General features: G+C 42.0%; 1 protein-coding gene across 9 annotated transcripts in view; it reads right to left on the bottom strand.

Moving 5' to 3' along the window:
- The window catches only part of svild (supervillin d), a 227,065-nt gene that overhangs the window by 155,637 nt on the left and 52,454 nt on the right, over window positions 1-18,974 (bottom strand). For 2 of the 9 annotated variants that reach the window (XM_060848964.1, XM_060848966.1), the window contains exon 1: window positions 14,756-14,976. The exons of the other annotated variants lie outside the window; for them this stretch is intronic. The gene's annotated coding sequence lies outside the window, so the exon portion shown is untranslated. Of the gene's footprint in view, window positions 1-14,755; window positions 14,977-18,974 lie in introns of those variants that run through there. 9 annotated transcript variants of the gene reach the window in all.

The raw sequence follows: 18,974 nt of genomic DNA, 5'->3' as shown, positions 1-18,974 counted from the left end.
AGCAAATGATAAAATATCTCATGGCAATATTTTGAAATAACCAGTGGAGCGCTGGCCAATGTTTATCTCTTAACCAATATCACTGAAGTAGATTATCTGCTCATGATTTTGCCACGTTGGGAATCTTGCTGTCTGCAAACAGTTTGTTCTGATTTCTACATGACCACTGTGACTAAACTTTAAAGCACTTTCATTGACTGTAAATCTTTTTGCGACGAACTGTGGTCATAAGCGATTTGAATGCATGTTCCTTCTCTCTTCCTTTACTTTAAATCTTCGGGACTGCAGAGATCTCAAAAGTAAACAGCTTGTTCCCCATTAGTTACACCACAAACCTCCAGGGTTTGAGTAGATATTAACAATGAAGTCCATCTAACCAATACTCTACCATACTGAGTTCACATAATTCAGAATGCTATCACATTCTTAAGGCACACACTCATTGATCACAAGCTGACAGACATGGTTTACACTGTTTACTAAAGATGGAAAAGGTGTTGAACAAATACAGTCTGATTTGGTAAACAGTTAGAACATAGATCATAGAACAGTACGGCACAGAAACGGGCACTTCAGCCCACGATGTTGTGCTGAACATGACACCAATTTAAAAGAATACCTTCAGTCTCCCCTTGGTCCATATTCCTCTATTCATAAGACCATAAGATATAGGAGCAGAAATTAGGCCACTAAGCCTATCGAGTCTGCATGACATTCAATTATGGCTGATTTGTTTCTCTACTCCCTTCTTCTGCTTTTTCCCTGAAAACCTTAATCCCCTTGACAATCAAGAATCTGTCTCTCTCTGTCTTAAATATACTCAATGACCTGGCCTCCATAGCACTTCTGGGGCAATGAATTCCACAGATTCACCACCATCTGGCTGGAGAAGCGTCCCTTATCTCTGCTCTCAAGCATTTTCCCTATACTCTAAGGCTGTGCCCTTGGGTCCTAGTCTATCCTGCCAATAGAGACATCTTCCTAATGTCCAATCTGTCCAGGCCATTCAGTACTCTGTTACTTTCAATTATATCCCACCTCATCTGTCTAACTCCATCGTGTATAGATCTAGAGTCCTCAAAATGTTTCTCATATATTAAGCCTTTCATTCCTGGGATCATTTTTGTGAACCTTCTCTGGACCCACTCCAGGGCCAATACATCTTTCCTAAGGTATGGGCCCAAATTTGCTCACAATACTCAAAATGTGGTCTGACCAGAGCTTCATAAAGCCCCAGATGTACATTCCTGCTTTTATATTCTAGTCCTCTTGAAATAAATGCCAACATCCCAAAAGTTTACCTTAAGACTAGAACTCCCAAGTCCCTTTGCACTTCAGATTTCTGAATTTTCTCCCCATTTAAAAAATAGTCTATGTCTCTATTCTTTCTATCAAAGTGCATGATCTCACACTTTCCCACACTATATTCCATCTTTCACTTCTTTGCTCACTTTCCAAATCCTCCTGCAGCCTTCCTGCCTCCTCAGTACTACATGTTCCCCCACCTATCTTTGTATTATCTGCAAACTTAGCCAGAATGCCCTCAGTTCCTTCATCCAGATCATTAATATAGATGCAAAATTTCTTGTGTTTGTCTAAAAGCCCTTTAAACGGCCTTATTGTATCTGCCTGTACCACCACCCCGGTAGCCATATCCCAGACTCCTACCACGCCCTGTGTAAAAAACATGCCCCTCACATTTCCTTTGAACATCTTACTCTCAGCTTAACTGCATGCCCCTGAATATTAGACAATTCAACTCGGAAAGAAGATTCTGACTGTTGACCCTACCTATGCATCTCATACATGTTTTGGCAGCACGATTTGTCTTTCACATCACTGAAGAATTAGGGAATGGTGCTTTAGAGAATATTTATCTCCGGTGGTAATAGTGCAATGCCAGCAGGGATTGGTTTGCATGCTTTGTTCTGTGTATACGCCAATGTGCACGTTGAAATCTCCACGCCGTTTTGCGCATACCCCAATGTCTGTACCATTCTGCACGTGCACCGATGTCCGTGCATGCGTAATATCGGTGGTAGTCTTCATGCCGTTCTGCACATGTGTGATTTCAGCTGTACATCTCCATGACTCTATAACAGAGCAGCTCTCTGTGAGAGGTGAGAGCAGCTTTTTTACGTTTTCTAAATATACTGTGTTAAATTTATTTTTGTTTCATTAATAAAAATGATTTCAATCTTCATTCAGGCTGTGCTACACCTTGTATTAGACTTTTGTAATCTTTGAGCCATCGTGAGTGATATTCTGTGATAGTCTGTCTTGAATCTTACTTTTCCCATTGGCCCCATTATTTATATTAAGCCATTTTCTATTAAGCGAGGTTTCACTGGAACACAACTAGTGTTATAGAACTACATGTAATTTTGTAGACTTCTATCTAGTCTCCTCTCAGTCTCTGCCATTCCAGAGAAAACAGCCCAAGTTTTTCTAACCTCTCCTTATAATCATACCCTTTAATCCAGGCAGTATCATGGTAAACCTTTTCTGCATTGTTTCCAAAGCCTCCACGTCTTTGCTGTAATGTAGTAACCAGAATCAAACCAGATGAGATGAATGAATTCTAGCTGAGACACCCCAAACTGCTAAGGAGGATGGGGAGGGATGAACTGACCTCCTTTCTTTACTCACTCACCCCTTGCTAGTTGCAACAAGATTAATTTAGAAAAGATACCTTTGTGGTTTGGGGATGCCTTGCTCTCAGACTTAAATGAAGTTAAGTTTTAAAAAGAGCCAAATTAACTGGGCTTTCTTGAGTTAACAAAAAGAGAGAATTTATTAATTGCTAAAGATGAGAAGAATTGGTAACGCAACATTGATTAGAAATAAGAGGTGAGTCCAAAAAGAGAAAGGTGAAAAAAAATCAGTTTCTGAAATGTTTGCAAAGAGTGCATAGTTGTGGCCATTGCAACAGAGGTTATTGGGAGTGTAAACATTGATAGTTAAGCAGTCAGTTTCATAATCCTTAGTTTTGCAGACTGGTTGAGATTCTGCAGCTCCGATTTCTTTTAATCATGAATGAATTCCAGTATTCAGGCTGAGAGAGATTGTTTATTGCCCACATTTCTTTTGTCTGGCTGCTAGCTAGCTGACTTTTAGCACTCAGAGTGACAGAGCTTTTTCCTGCAACATAGGGTTGAGTAGGGGATAGTTCTTCTAGATAGTTCTTCTTCTTCACAGAACACTTATGCTCAAGCCCAGGCTGATTCACATTTAGATTTTCAATCCCACTAGCACATTCAAATAGATTTGAAACTGATGTTTTATTTACTTTATTTCTTCAAAGAGAAAAACATCAAATCTGTCCGCAGTTTGGGGCATTATTCACAGGGGCTGGCTTCTTATCGAGTTGGGCGGGGGTTATCATCCCCTTGTTATCTTTACAGTTACAACAGTTACACAAGTTACAGTTTAATCTGTTTTGCCTTGCCTCTTGCCCCCATTTTGAAGGGTAATTGTTCGAAGTCCCTTCACAAGTGTAACATTCTCTTAGCAGCCACTTAACTTATATCCAGCCCACTTTTGAAAAAAAAAATTTTGGAACTATAATTTTAAAATGTCCACATTACCTCGGAGGTATCACCCATTGTATTGGCAATTTATAATGTTCTTGGTATATAACCTTCTCTGAATCATAGAATCCCTATAGTGTGGGGACAAGTCTTTGGCCCAACAAGTCCATACCCACCCTCTGAAGAGTAATCTACCCAAATCCATTTCCCCTATTACACTACCTTTACTCCTAACTAATGCATCTCACCCACACATCCTTTGGATTGTGGGAGGAAACCAAAGTGGGCGGCATGGTGGCACAGTGGTTAGCACTGCTGCCTCACTGCGCCAGAGACCTGAGTTCAATTCCCACCTCAGAAGACTCTCTGTTGGAGTTTGCACATTCTCCCCGTGTCTGTGTGGGTTTCCTCCGGGTGCTCCGGTTTCCTCCCACAGTCCAAAAATGTGCAGGTTAGGTGAATTGGCCATGCTAAATTACCCATAGTGTTAGGTGTAGGGGAATGGGACTGGGTGGGTTGCGCTTTGGCAGGTTGGTGTGGACTTGTTGGGCCAAAGGGCCTGTTTCACCACTGTAAGTAATCTAATCTAATCACGTGGAGAAAACCCACCCAGACACAGGGAGAATGTGCAAAGTCCACATAGATAGCTGCCAAAGGCTGGAATCGAACCTGGGTCCCTGGTGCTGTGAGGCAGCAATGAGAACCACTGAGCCACTATGCCACCCTATACCTATGTGATGCAAATATAATAACTGGAGTTAGGCAGCAAAATATCTGCAGCCTGAACTTTGCCAACAATTCAGCTTTAATACACGCCAGCCATGGGACATAAGTTCTGTTTTCTTACAGTCACAACAGTTCTAGCTCAAATGAGTTTGTAGACTTTCTCAGCCTGGGTACTACAGGTCTTCAGCTGAGAACTGTGTGAGAATGGCTCGTACAACAAATGAATTTGCTTCCATTGATCCGATAGATGCTTATTTGAAGTTTGGGTTCAGGCATATTACTGAAGCTCAGTAGATGGATTTTAACCTCGAGGTGATAAGATGTTCCAGAAGTGAAATAGTTATTTTCGCAGTATCTCTCACCTGGCTGTAATATAAAGGGTTAATGATATCTTTAGACTAAAAGTAGTCACTGAACATATGCCACTGTGACCTTAGTTCACATGGAACTGGAAGCTAAATCTGTACAATCCTAAGATGACCTCTCATACTATCACTTGTCTATGGATACGGTCAATAAAGTCTGTTACTGCTCACTTACAGGAGTATAGATCTGAATTCGCAGCAACTGACATGCTCAAAATTCCATGAAAATGTACCTTTACTATTAATAATTTTCAGAATGTAAACTCATTGGCACAAATTCTGTGCGCACTGTTGGAAAAATGCTGAATATGTCAAATGATAAAATGTGCTTTGATTGTAAGGCTTTTGAAGTCTGACATTTCACTGACTAAGATGTTTCAAAACTTAGAGTCTTACTACAGAGGAACCTCGATTATCCGAAGGACATGTGCAAGGAGTACTTTGTTCGGTTAATCGAATGCCAGATAACTGACCGCCGGATAACATAGCTTAGCCAAACATTGGGAGATGGCGATCTTATCCAGATAATGTGAATTTCAGATAATTGAATGCCGATAACTGAGGTTCCTCTGTATATGAAGGATTACTGGGGTAAGCCAGCTACAATCATTTTATGGATAGCAAGTTCTGATCTGAACTGGTCTTAGCAAAAGAAGGGGAGTGGTTGTAATTGGATAACTCCCCAAAGGGACATTAAATACCTGATAGGCTGAATGGTCTCCTTCCTTGTTGTATCACCCTATAATTTCAGCTGCTTAGCAAATTACTACAGGTTTAAAATGAATAATGGTTCAATACTTCAAATCAGAGTCACAGGATATCACTTACTATAGATTCTAGAATCTTGTTAAATCTGAAAGGGTGCAGAAAAGATTTACAAGGATGTTATTGGGAATGGAGGGTTTGAGCTAGAGGGAGAAGCTGAATAGGCCGGGCTATTTTCCCTGGAATGTCAGGAGTGACATTATAGAGTTTTATAAAATCATGAGGCATATGATAGGGTGAATTTCCAAGGTCTTTTTCCCAGGATGGGGGGGGGGGGGGTCCAAAACTAGACGGTGTAGGTTTAAAGTGAGAGGGGAAAGATATTAAAGTGATCTAAGGGGCAACTTTTTCACACAGAAAGTGGTGTGTGTATGGAATGAGTTGCTAGCAGAAGTGGTGGATGCCGGTACAATGATAACATTTATAAGACATCTGGATGAGTATATGAATAGTAGGAGTTTAGAAGAATATGGTCCAAATGCTAGCAAATGAGACTAAATTTATTTAGGATATCTGGTCAGTTTGGATGAGCTGGACTGAGGGGTCTGTTTCCATGCTATACAGCTCCATGACTCTGTATGACTCTCCCAGCTCCACCTTTACATTGGAAATCAATATTAATGCATTTATTAAATATCTTTGGATGTGTTAAGCATTCAGAAAATAAATCATGTATCAAAACATATAAACTGTATTTTATATAAGCCAACTTATATTTTGAAACAACAACATACTACTGGAGAAACTCAGCAGGTCTGGCAGCATCTGTAGAGAGAACACACAGTTCACATTTTGGGTCCAATGAGCCTTATTCAGAGCATTTGAATATGTTGAATTAGCCTGTGGCTTCTCAGAAATGACAGTTTAGTTTAGGTCATAGCAGTCTTATCTTTTACTTAAAATGCAGCCAGTTCAAGTTCCAGTGTGGACAGCACAAATTTAAGCTGAGACTTCAGTGCATTATTGATGGACAGCCATGATAGTAAAAGCACTGGCTTTCCAATGCAGTGTTAAACTGAAGCCACATCAAGCTGTTCTGGTAAGTGTAAAGGATGCTACATGTATCCTTGGGAAATTCCCACTTTAATGCATATTCCTCAACCAACGCCACCAAAACCAGATTAACTGGCTGCTGACTAGTGACAGACTGAAAATTGCCACAAAAATGTCAGTCTCAATATGAAATCTAAGAATTTAATGTCTGCCTGCATACATGCAGAGAAGTCAACAATCTGCCAAACAGAATTGCACTGGAAGCTATCTTGTCTGTTCAACGTTGGATCTTGATGTGGTTTTATTTAGGTATTGATACCATGTTTTTAAAGGGGAGCCTTAAATCATGTCAATAATTTCAAAAGCAGATTCACCAGGTTAGAACTGAATAAAAAATATATACCAGGTGCACGATATAAATCTTCCCCTTACGGCAATAATTTACTTTTCATCAAATACCAAAAACCTCAAATTTCTCTTGTCTTAAATCCATGTTGTTGTTTCTTATTTCATTCATCTATTTACTGTTTTGATGTTAGAAGGGATGCATTTTTTAATACAAAAGGTGGTGGAGTTTCAGTGTAACCAAACTTAATTGATCATCAGAAATGCTACATTGCTAACAGCCATTTATCAGCTATAATAGATCTCAGAAGGTCATGTATGATTCAAAAGACAAGAGACATGGATTTTCTCTCCGATAGCTGCCGGGTGTTTATTTTCTGGAGATGTATCAAAAATACTTGATGGTTCTTACAATGTACTCATGTCAACTGTCCAAATGCAAACTCACCAAAGGGCTGGGGCTGGAAGTTTAGGGAAAACTGCTCTTTTTACTCAAACCATTTAAGGATGTTATTACACTCCTCTGGAGAAGGTGGAACTTGAACCCAGGCCTTCTAGTTTAGAGGTAGGAATACTACCAGTGCACCACAGCAGCCCTCAAAGACCAACTGTTTCTTAAAGCTCTGAAGCATCAACAAATAATTGTGGTTCAGTTGGGAACATTTTCATTTTTAAGTCACAAGATTCAAGACCCGCAACGCAGCCTGAAAATTAAAAGTAAGTGGAGAACTTAGGGAGCCTGGCACTACTGAAAGCTCATATTTTGGCAGAGACCTTAAACCCAGGTTCCATCAGCTTGCCGAGGTGAATGAGAAAGATCCCATGGCATTATTTTGAAGAAAGGCAAGGGAACTATTCCTGATTTTGTGACCAAACTCTATGTGTCAGTTAATATTACAAAAACAGTTGCCTAGTCCCTATCACACTGTTGACCACATTCATCAAAATTATAGCAAGAGTACTTATGTTACTCGAATGGTAACATAAAATAAGAAAAATTGATGAAAACTAACATTCAACTTTTCACTACAAGAGTGAAATTCATCTTGGGCAGTCAGACAAGAAAGACTTGCCATTCCTAAAGCAGCAGTTATGATTTCAAGATGTCCAAATATATTTTAAGGCCAATGAAGTACTTGAGAGGTTTTGTCACTATTGTGATGTAGGAATTGCAGTATCTAATTTGCACACAGCAAACTCCCACAAACAGCAATATGACAGTAAGCAGATAATCTATGTCAGGATTTGTATTAGAAGATGAATATTGATGAGGACAGGATTTGATTTGATTTATTGCCAAGCGTACATAGGTACAGTGAAAAGCTTTGTTTGCAAGTAGTACAGGCAGATCAGAGTAAGCATGGACATATAGATCATAGGGAGGAAAAAAGACTTAAACTTTTTGCCAAATTGCGCTTCTGGGTTACCATCGAACTTTTTGCCAAATTGTGCTTCTGGGTTACCATCGAATCATGGCTGACACGTGATAATTTGGGACTTTGTCCCCATTTATCAGCATTACTGAGACAATTGAAACATTTCTTCACAAAAACAATGAATTTTTCACACTAGGAGATGTCCTGTGACTAGGACAAAAGCAGGAGAAAGCTGGTCAGCAGTAGGATCCATGTATGGCACCTCACTGGCAATTAAAGGGTCCCTGTGAAAGCTGCACTCCAGTTTGTGACAATACCCACCTCTCAGTGTTGTCAGCCCAGCTCAGCAGCTGCATCAGAAGCTGGTATTAACATTAGCTAGTGAAGAGGCCACGCGATTATGGAGATAACTCAATGGAGAAGTTGAATTCACAATTCCCCTCACAAAAACAAGGAGAATATTGTGGAAGGAGCCAGGCTTAGTGACTGGGGGAGGGGATGCATCAACTTCAAGCAATGGTGCCATAACCACAATGATGGCCAATGCAAACAGGGATTCCTCTGTGGACAATAGAGCAGCCTGAAAGGAGGGTCTACCCCTCACGGCAATACCTGTCAGCCCACCACACACACACACAGACACACACAGACCCACACACACACAGACACACACAGACACACACACACACACACACACACACAACCATAATCACATACAAACACACGTATGCACACACACTCACAAAAAGAAATACCCACATATACATGCACTCACATATACATACACACAAAGACCAAATGAATACAAACACACACAGAAAAATGCACAGGTGTACAAACACACATAGCCCTGAGCACACAACCCTGGGAGCCGTGGAGAGGCTGCCATTGTTTACTTGCTGGTCTCACCACAACTGCCTGACACTAATAAATATGATGGGGTAAAGCATGATCCTTGGCAGGACTTTTAATTAGCACAATTATCTATTTATTGGCCAAACATACCTCTGGAATTCTGGTGTTGGTAACATCAGGTTGTCCTTTACTGCATCTTATAAGCTGCTCCCTAACCCTCATCTCCCAGTCTGTCTCCAAAGGACTACTGACCTTCAACTTCAAGCCTCAACAGTTTGCTCCAACAATCCCAATAAAACACAAAACTGGTCAACACTTTCTTTACTATATATCACTTCCAGAGGCAGAAGGGCTGCCAAAAACAAACTAAACAATACAAATTGAACTCTGAAACTTATATTTTACATTATAGAAAACAGGAGGGAGTAATTACAAGGGTGTAACCTAATACCCAGGTTCACATGACATTTATAAATTATTGCCTACTATCAATGATTTGATCATTTATAAACTTCCTATCAATGATAATACTGTTTTAAATATCACCCTTTGCTAATCAGTATTTAATAACCGACCTCTCAGCCAGTTTTTCACACATTTATTTTTCTCGACAGCTTTTTTTTTGCTCCTGAAGTTTGGTTCTTTGATGGCTGTTAGTTCCTCAGATGCCGATCAGCTATTGAGCCTCATTTGAGTGGCCGTTAGTCATGTCTGAGCTTTCACAGTGAGGCAGCAGAATATTCCACAACATGGGGCACCACATTATTCCTGTCCTCATCCTAAAGTCGCCACAAGTGTTGTGGGCAGGTGTCACAATGGTTTTTTTAATCAGATACGGCTGAGATAAATTATAGTGCTGAGGTCAAGAATTCAATAGAATTGGCATTGCAACGGGGGAGTGCAGTGGCTTAAGGTGAAATTCAACATTTGCAGTGCACATCACAACGACAACCCATTTACTATAGACTTTGCTTCCAATAAGGGCGCTGTTAGCAAATCAAAGAATCCCTACAGTGTGGGAGCAGGCCATTCAAACCATTGAATCCACACTGACTCTCCAAACCCCATCCCACCTCAACCCATCCACCTACTTTATCCCTGGCATGCTGCACGTCCCAAGGCTAACCCACTAGCCTGCATGTCCCTGAACACTATGGGTAATTTCCCATGGCCAATCCACCTAACCTGCAAATCTTTGGACCGTGGGAAGAAACCCAAAAGGTCAGGGGAAGAATGTGCAAACCTCACACAGACATTTGCCCAAGGGTGGAATTGAACCTGGGCCCTGGTACCGTGAGGCAGCAGTGCTAATCACTGAGCTGCCATGCCACTACAGTGGCTTACCCGCTATTGCCCATTTTGTATCCCCGCCAAACCTGCATTTTATTTACCTATAACCAAACCCAAGGTCTTCTTACCTTCTATGGTACAGCTATTCACTCAATAAACTTGTTCAACTATGGGGGTCACCCACTGTCAATGCACTTTCTTGGGAGGGGGTGATATTTTGGAAATAGCACTGTCTGATAGGTCAGAGCCCCAATCTAATGGGGACCTGGGTTCGGATCCCATCTTGACAGATAACAAAACCTGAATTTAAAGAAATTTGGAATGAAAAAGCTAGTATCATTGTGACCATTATCTAAAAACCTTATCTGGTTCACTAATGCTGTCCAGGGAAGATAATCTGCCATCCTTACCTGGCCTGGTTTACCTGTGACTACAGACCCACAGCAATATATTTGCCAGTGATGCCAAGATCCCACACATGAGAAAGAGAATTTCCATTAGGAATCTTAGCAAGACAGATCGCGTCAGACTTTGGGACATTATCAATAGCAATTGTTCATGTATTTAATTTCCCACCCCATTCTGCTTATTCTGGAGGGTTGCGACAGTTTTCAATTTTCTAGCTTCAAGTCAGTGTCAGGTTGGGAAAAGATTTGGGAAGTTCTGCATTGTGCCGAATGGTGGACTGGACAACAATGACTGGCTGTGTCAGAAATATTCACATTCAGTGAAATAATTAACAAAAATATCTGAGACAGCACTTTGTGTAAAGGAGTGGAGAAACTAGAGGTAGGAGTAGGCCGTTCGGCCCTTTGGGTCTACTGCTTAATATGATCATGGCTAATCAATGCCATGTTCCTGCTTTCTCCTGATACTCCTTGATACCTTTACAATTTAAAACTTTATGTCTCTCTTTTGTGAATACATTCACTGACTGGGCCTCCACAGTCATCTGTGATAGAGAATTCTACAACTTCACTCCCCATTTGAAGAAGCTTTCCCTCATCTCATGACCTACCCCATATCCTGAGATTCTATCCCCTGGTTGGAGACATCCCACCCAAGGAAAACATCCCTCCTGCATCCAGTCTGTCTAATCCTATTAAAATTATATACATTTCAATCAGATCCCCTCTCATCCTTCTTAACACTAGTGAATACAGGCTCAGTGGAACTAATGGGTAAAAAATGAGGTCTGCAGATGCTGGAGATCACAGTTGAAAATATGTTGCTGGTTAAAGCACAGCAGGTCAGGCAGCATCCAAGGAATAGGAAATTTGACGTTTCGGGCATCAGCCCTTCATCAGGAATGAAGGGCTTATGCCCGAAACGTCGAATTTCCTATTCCTTGAATGCTGCCTGACCTGCTGTGCTTTAACCAGCAACACATTTTCATCAGTGGAACTAATGTCTCCTATACAACAAGCACAGCAGATCAAGCAGCATCCGAGGAACAGGAGAATCGACATTTTGGGTAAGAGTCCTTCATCAGGAATGAAGAGCTCCTGATGAAGAGCTTTTGCCCAAAACGTCGCCATGGACGCTGCCTGATCTGCTGTGCTTTTCCAGCACCCCACTGTCGACTCTAATCTCCAGCATCTGCAGTCCTCACTTTCTCCTTTACGACAGTCCAGCCATCCCCAGCATCAGCCTCTGCTGCACTCCGTCTATAGGAAGTAAATTTTTCTGAGGTACAGGGACCTAAACTGCAAGTGCTACTCCAGATGTGATCTCGGTGTGGTGCAGTATAACTGTAGTAAGACATCCCTATTTCTAAACCCAAGTTCATTTTTAATTTTTTAATTGCTTGTCACACCAGCTTGTCTCCTGTCACTGACTGCAGTACAAGGGTATCCACATCTCTTTGTATATCCACACGTCCCACTATCTCACTATTTAAATACTCACAATCTTGCACACTTTTGTGTCATGGCAAACTTGGAAATGTTGCATTTGGTTCTGTCATCCAAGCTCATCCACCATGACAATGGATGAATGGACACCGCGCAACAGTCATCAGACAGGATCCTAGTCAGGGAACATTTCAGCGGTCAGGGACGTTCAACCTCGGATCTTTGGGTGACTTTGGGATATGTTACAGCGCACGGTGGCTGAGCAGAGGCTGATAGCCAAGTTCAGTACCCATGAGGCTGGCCTCAACTGGGACCTTGGGTTCACGCTCCACTATATTGTACACTCTCTCTCTCTCTCTCCCCCCGCCTCCCCCCCCCCCCCACACATGCAACCCCCCCCCCCACACACACACTCCTACATACTCACAAACTCATGCAGACCCTCTCACAAACACACGCTCTCTCTCAGACACACACACATATACCCCCGCACTCACACCCATACACACACTCTCACAGGTTTATACTCCATCACACTCATGTACACATTCTACCAAGCACACACACACTCGAACACACAGTGTCTTGCACGCACTCACACTCACAAGCACATACTCACATGCACACACTCCGACACACTCTCTCTCTCCCTCACATGCACGCACACACATGTAAGTCTATGGGGTGAATCTGCATTTGACAAATTGTATTTGAAGATACATTTTATTTTGCAGGCAGTCAATCCATGTAATATTTTATAAACTCCTCTTTGGAATAGACCCTGTCTGACTCAAGACTGGGATGCAGACAGAGTCTAACGTCATCCCTTTAGTGCATTGACAGAGCTGAGATGTCACCTTTTTTTTATAAAACCTTAAGTTATCTTGAGAATGTGACTTAAAAGAAGTTCTGAGATTTACATAGTAATAAACTGAAACTTGTAACCCATTCTAAAAGATGAAAGACTTAACAGTAAATTATGTTTGTTCAATACACTGTTTCAGTTGCATGATACTGTGATCATTTGCTATAAATTCTGTGTCTCATGATCCTGTTCCACAGTTATCTGATGAAGGAGCAGTGGTCCGAAAACTAGTGCTTCCAAATAAACCCGTTGGACTATAACCTGGTGTTGTGTGATTTTTAACTAGGTCATTGATAGACATTGTGAATAGCCAAGCTCTGGTCCTTAACTGTACCCCCACTAGTTACTGTCTGCCACTCAGTAACAGACCCATTAGTTCCCACTCTCGACTTTCTATCATCCAATTCTGGATTCATGCCAATATATTTCCTCCATCCCATGTATTTTAAACCACCCACTAACTTCTTATGAGGAACCTTATCAAAAGCCTTTGGAAAACCCTAATACATTCCATCTACTGGCTCTTCCTTTTATATTAGAGCTCCAGCATTTTCCCCACTACTGATGTTCAGCTAACTGGTTGTATTTCCCTCTGGTTTTTTATCCTTCCCTTTATAATTGGTCAGAGTATTGAGTACAGGAGTTGGGAGGTTATGCTGCAGCTGTACAGGACATTGGTTAGGCCACTGTTGGAATATTGCATGCAATTCTGGTCTCCTTCTTGTCAGAAAAATGTTGTGAAACTTAAAAGGGTTCAGGAAAGATTTACAAGGATGTTGCCAGGGTTGGAGGATTTGAGCTCTAGGAAGAGGCTGAACAAGCTGGGGCTGTTTTCCCTGGAGCGTTGGAGGCTGAGGGCTGGCCTCATAGAGGTTTACAAAATTATGAGGGGCATGGATAGGATAAATAGGTCAAGTCTTTTCCCTGGGATAAGGGAATCCAGAACTAGAGGGCAAAGATTTAGGGTGAGAGGGGAAAGATATAAAAGAGATCTAAGAGGCAACTTTTTCACGCAGAGGGTGGTATGTGTATGGAATGTGCTGACAGAGGAAACGGTGGAGGCTGGTACAATTGCAACATTTAAGAGGCATTTGCATGGGTATATGAATAGAAGGGTTTGGAGGGATGTGCTGGCAGGTGGGACTAGATTGTGTTGGGCTATCTGCTCAGCATGGACAGGTTGGACCGAAGGGTCTGTTTCCACGCCGTACATCTCTATGACTCTATAAATAAAGGGGTTACATTTGCCACCTACCAAATTAGACTATAGACGAATACTAATCCTGAATTACTGTCTGCTATCACTCAGGCACTCAAATCACAGTGTCAGCAGCCACCCCCATGCTTCTCTAGGCTATATTGGGATGAGTGTACCTCCTCATGACTGGCTCAGTAACTGCAGGTGCAGGAAGGAACTCAATATTCCAGCAGGAAATTTTAATTAACTCGGAAACAAAACACAAGCAGAAATTTGTCAAAGGCAAATAAATGGTCAAATGAAATCTGATACAGAATTCAGGTAAGGATTCTGTATCAATTCACAACTAAATATCCGACAGGCGCAAGTGCGGACAGCACTCATATTCCTTTCATCTAAATCTTAACTATGATCTTTCTAACAAAGCAGGATTGAAGTTGAAAGTTCATCCTTGATGACAACTTGTAAACTCGACAAGACTCGTGAATAAACTTTCGATTACATTTACAATTTTTTTGCTTCAAAAAGGCGACTGAGTTTTCAATGTTTAGAAACAAAAAAGCTGGGATTATTTTAGAAATTGAACTGACTCACAGTGTAGTGGTTCCAGTCAGCCGAGGCTCCCCCCCACTGAAGCCACTGAGCAGGATTGTAATAGCGGATAGCCTGGGATTTGATCCCTCTGTGCTGTCGCAGGAGAACCTTAGAGTGGCTCGCCTCTGACTGTAAGGATAGCTCGTCACATCAACCCGCCGAAACAATACCCACAGCGCCAACAAACAAAAGGCTAGCCCAGCCTTCCTGTTGCAGGTTTTATTTAAAACAGAGCAGGTTACGGAACTGTCATTTTGGACTTGTCACACTGAGGGAATGTGACCAAACAGGTTTCTCCTGACACAGGTCCAACCCTCGTACACAGATTTAAGCAGACCAGGATACAGAGCTTTGCCAGAGAGACAACTCTGGTCTCTCACAATAAACAGGTCAAAACGTTGCCTCCTTCCTCCTGCTGGTTACTGCCAAATGTCTTTGCTCTCTGGGACACTGCTGTTTCACTTTCTGGAGAGAAAGGACAGTCTCTGTGTAGATCTCACCCAGCAGGCACTGTGGTTTGTGAAAATGTTTGTATTAGATTTTCCTAAAGATGTGTGTGTAGACTTTGGCCTCAGAGTGGGCGGGGCACCTATCCAATCATCTGTTGAAAGACTGTACATTACTTTTGAATGTCACTGTGCCTGTGCCTCATGTGTATCTGTCTGTGTGTGTGCGTACGCATGGGGGGAAGAGGGGAGAGAGATGGGTGGGATTGTGAAGGGAAATGAAAGAATGTTCTATCTGGTTCGGAGGAATCTTTACCCACTGCCCATTTAAATATTGATGCATTTGGGATCGGTTTTGTGCTCTTTACCTGGGTAGAATCTGTCAGACTATGGACGGTCTCAGTAGGAGTACTGTACACACCTATGATGCAGCTGTTGAGATGGAGCACTCAATTGCTAATGGTTTACTTGAAGCTTTGATCGTAGCCATGCCCAGCCATTGACCGAATTGAGTTAGGTCTCCAAATCTAATTTGCCACAACCCTACCTATTATAATTTAGATTGCACCTTCCCATATTTCGAGGGATTTGCCTGTGCCTCTTGTGACACTCGCCCTAGCAGTTTGAATGCATCAAGACTTTCCACCACAAAGCTCATCATTCAATTATAGCAAGAGGGCTTTCCAACATTTTCTCCCAGTGTGACACACTGACCTACTCTCTGAGATGGATTTAAAACATCTCGTGTGAAAGTGAGCAAGGGAGCTTTTCATTTGCTCTGGCAATAATTATCATCCAACAAACATCACCAAAACTAAACTGGTCATTACTGTCAGTGGACAATTTCAGTTCCCACATTACTGCAGTAACTGCACTCCACAATTGACTGTGGCACGTTTTGAAACATTGAGTGTGCTATATAAATGGAAGGCGTTTCTTCAAGAGGGACTAAATTATTCAGAAAATGTATCAAATCATACAACATTGAAAAGGCAATCTCTGCCAGCTCCTTAAAGGAGCTATCCGATTAATCTTCACACTGAAAATATTTCCTTTTCAAGTACTTTTGAATGTTAGTATTCATTAGTGTCACAGAATCATTCAGCATAGAAAGAGGCCCTGCGGCCCAACCCATCCATGCTAACCAGTTTTCCTAAACTGAACTAGTACTATTTGCCTGCATTTGGTCCATATCCCTCTAAACCTTTCCTCTCCAAGTACCTGTCCAAATGTCTTTTAAATGTTGTTATTGTACCCACCTCCACCATTAACAATGGCAGCTTGTTCCACATGTACAATATACTCCTTGTGTAAAAAAGTTGTCCCTCAGGTCCCTTTTAAATTTTTCTCCTGTCACCCTAAAGCTTTGCCCTCTGGTTTTGGTCTCTTCTACCCCGGGGAAAAGACCTTAGTTACTTACCTTATCTATGGTCCTCATGATTTTCAAATCCCTATATGGTCATCCCTCGGCCTCTTATGGTCCAGGGGAAGAAGTCACAGCCAATCTAGCCTCTCTTTATAACTCAATCCTTCCAGTCTAGGTAACATTCTTGTTTTTTTTTGCACCCTTTCCAGTTTAATAACATCTTTCCTTTGGCAGGGCGACCAGAATTGTACACAGTATGTCAAGTGAGGCCTTACCAATGTCTGTGCATTGGATGTGCATTTTGGATGTGCCAGTCGGAGAATTAGGTGATCCCCATATTTAAGGTGTGGGGTGCAATGCATTTATGCGATGCCATTTTTTTTTGTCTGTTGCTTCTGGTTTTTCTACCTTTACCCCACTTTCAGAAGAAGTAGACAGTGCACCTGCTATTGCTGAGGTACAATACTTCAAACATAGTCATGCATGAATATAAACAATGCCCTTTAGCAACTATCCAACTGTCAGGCATGTAGGGCCTAACCCTTGTAAGCACCTGAATCCCATAAACAGTTTAAGTGTTCAAAGATGTCACAGTCTAGTGATCAATAATAGGAATTGTGCTACAACCTGAATGTGGGTTAGGTTCACCAACTAGTTGTGGCTCCAGATGTAATAAACCAAACTCTTCAGCTCAGAATTAAAAATCACACAACACCAGGTTACAATCCAGCAGGTTTATTTGGAAGCACTTGCTTTCAGAGCACTGCTCCTTCATCAGGTGGTTGTGGAGTATAAGATTGTAAGACACAGAATTTAAAGCAAAAGTTTACAGTGTGATGCAAGTGAAAGGGTATGTTGAAAAAGAGCTGGATTGTTCTGCTTTTTTTTTAATTGGTTTGCAAAGCTCAGATTTAGAGAGGCTCTTTACCCATGATGCATTACTGACTAGACAAGTACCTATTGTCCATTTCTACTTGCCTTTGAGCAGTTAGTGATGAGCTCTTTTCTTGAACCACTGGAGTCCATGTGCTGGCAGGACACCCACAATTTTGTTAGGAAGTGAGGTCCAGGATCTTGACCCAGCTACAATAAAGAACTAAGAATTTAGTTCCAAGTCAGGATGGTGTACATTTTGGAGGAGAATATGCAGGTAATGAAGTTCCCAGATATCTGCTAGACATGTCCTTCCAGGCAATAGATGGCATGTTTGGAATGTGCTATCTAAGGAGAATTGATGAGTTGCTGCAGTGCATCTACTAGATGGTACACATTATGGTATTGTGTCTCTTCTCTGTTCTTCTTTCAGAGGGTTGTTGGTCTTTGGAACACTTTGGCACAAAGACCTGGTGGGAACAGAAGCCTTGTGTATATTTAAGGTTAAGTAAGATTGATCCTTGATCAGGAGGGGAAGCAAGGGTTATGGGAAAATGCAGGATGTGGATGCGAGGAGTGTTGAATCAGCCACGATCCTATAAATGGTAGAACAGGATCAAGGGGCTGAATGGCCTACTCCTGTTCCCATTTCTTTTGGTCTTTTTGTCTTATCAATAGTGAAGGAAGTGAGTGTTGAAGGTGATGAATGGGCCGCCATTCAAACAGGCTGTGTTGAGTTTTGCTTCTTGAACATTGGTGGAGATGCACTCATTCACGCAAATGGAAATATTCAATCATGCTCCTGACTTGTACCAGTAGCATTCCTGATGAAGGGCTTTTGCCCGAAACATTGATTTCACTGCACTTTGGATGCTGCCTGAACTCCTGTGCTCTTCCAGCACCACTGATCTGGAACCTTGTATATAGTAGGCAGGCTATGGGGAGTCACAAAGTCTTTGCAGAATTCCTGAACTTGACCTGATTTTGTCACTACAATATGCAGCCTGTCCAGTTCAGTTTTTGGTTAATGGTAACACCAAGGATGTTGCTAGTGGATGATTCAGTGATGGTAATGACTTTGAATGTCAAGAAAGGATGCTTGGAATCTCTCTTAGTGGCGATGATCATCGCCTGACACTTGTCACCCCAAACCTGACTGTTGTCTAGGTCTTATATGGTCATGGATTCAGAGTCATAGAAATGTACAGCACAGAAACAGACCCTTCAGTCCAACCCGTCCATGCCGACCAGCTATCCCAACCCAATCTTGTCCCACCTTCCAGCACTGGACCCATATCCCTCCAAACCCTTCCTAGGCGTCCAGATGCTTTTTAAATGCTGTAATTGAAGAAGCATCCACCACTTCCACGAGCAGCACATTCCACCCACCCTCCACCCTCCACCCCTCCACCCCCCTCCCCCAACCCCGCCAACTTCTGCATGAAAAAGTTGCTCCTTACGTCTCTTTTATATCTTTCCCCTCTCACCTTAAACCTATGCCCTCTAGTTCTGGTCTCCCCCATCCTGGGGAAAA

The sequence above is a fragment of the Hemiscyllium ocellatum genome, chromosome 32 (genome assembly GCF_020745735.1).
Source record: "Hemiscyllium ocellatum isolate sHemOce1 chromosome 32, sHemOce1.pat.X.cur, whole genome shotgun sequence".
Lineage (NCBI taxonomy): Eukaryota > Metazoa > Chordata > Chondrichthyes > Orectolobiformes > Hemiscylliidae > Hemiscyllium > Hemiscyllium ocellatum.
The sequence above is the reverse complement of the archived record's forward strand: the minus strand, read 5'-3'. Positions and strand labels throughout refer to the sequence as shown.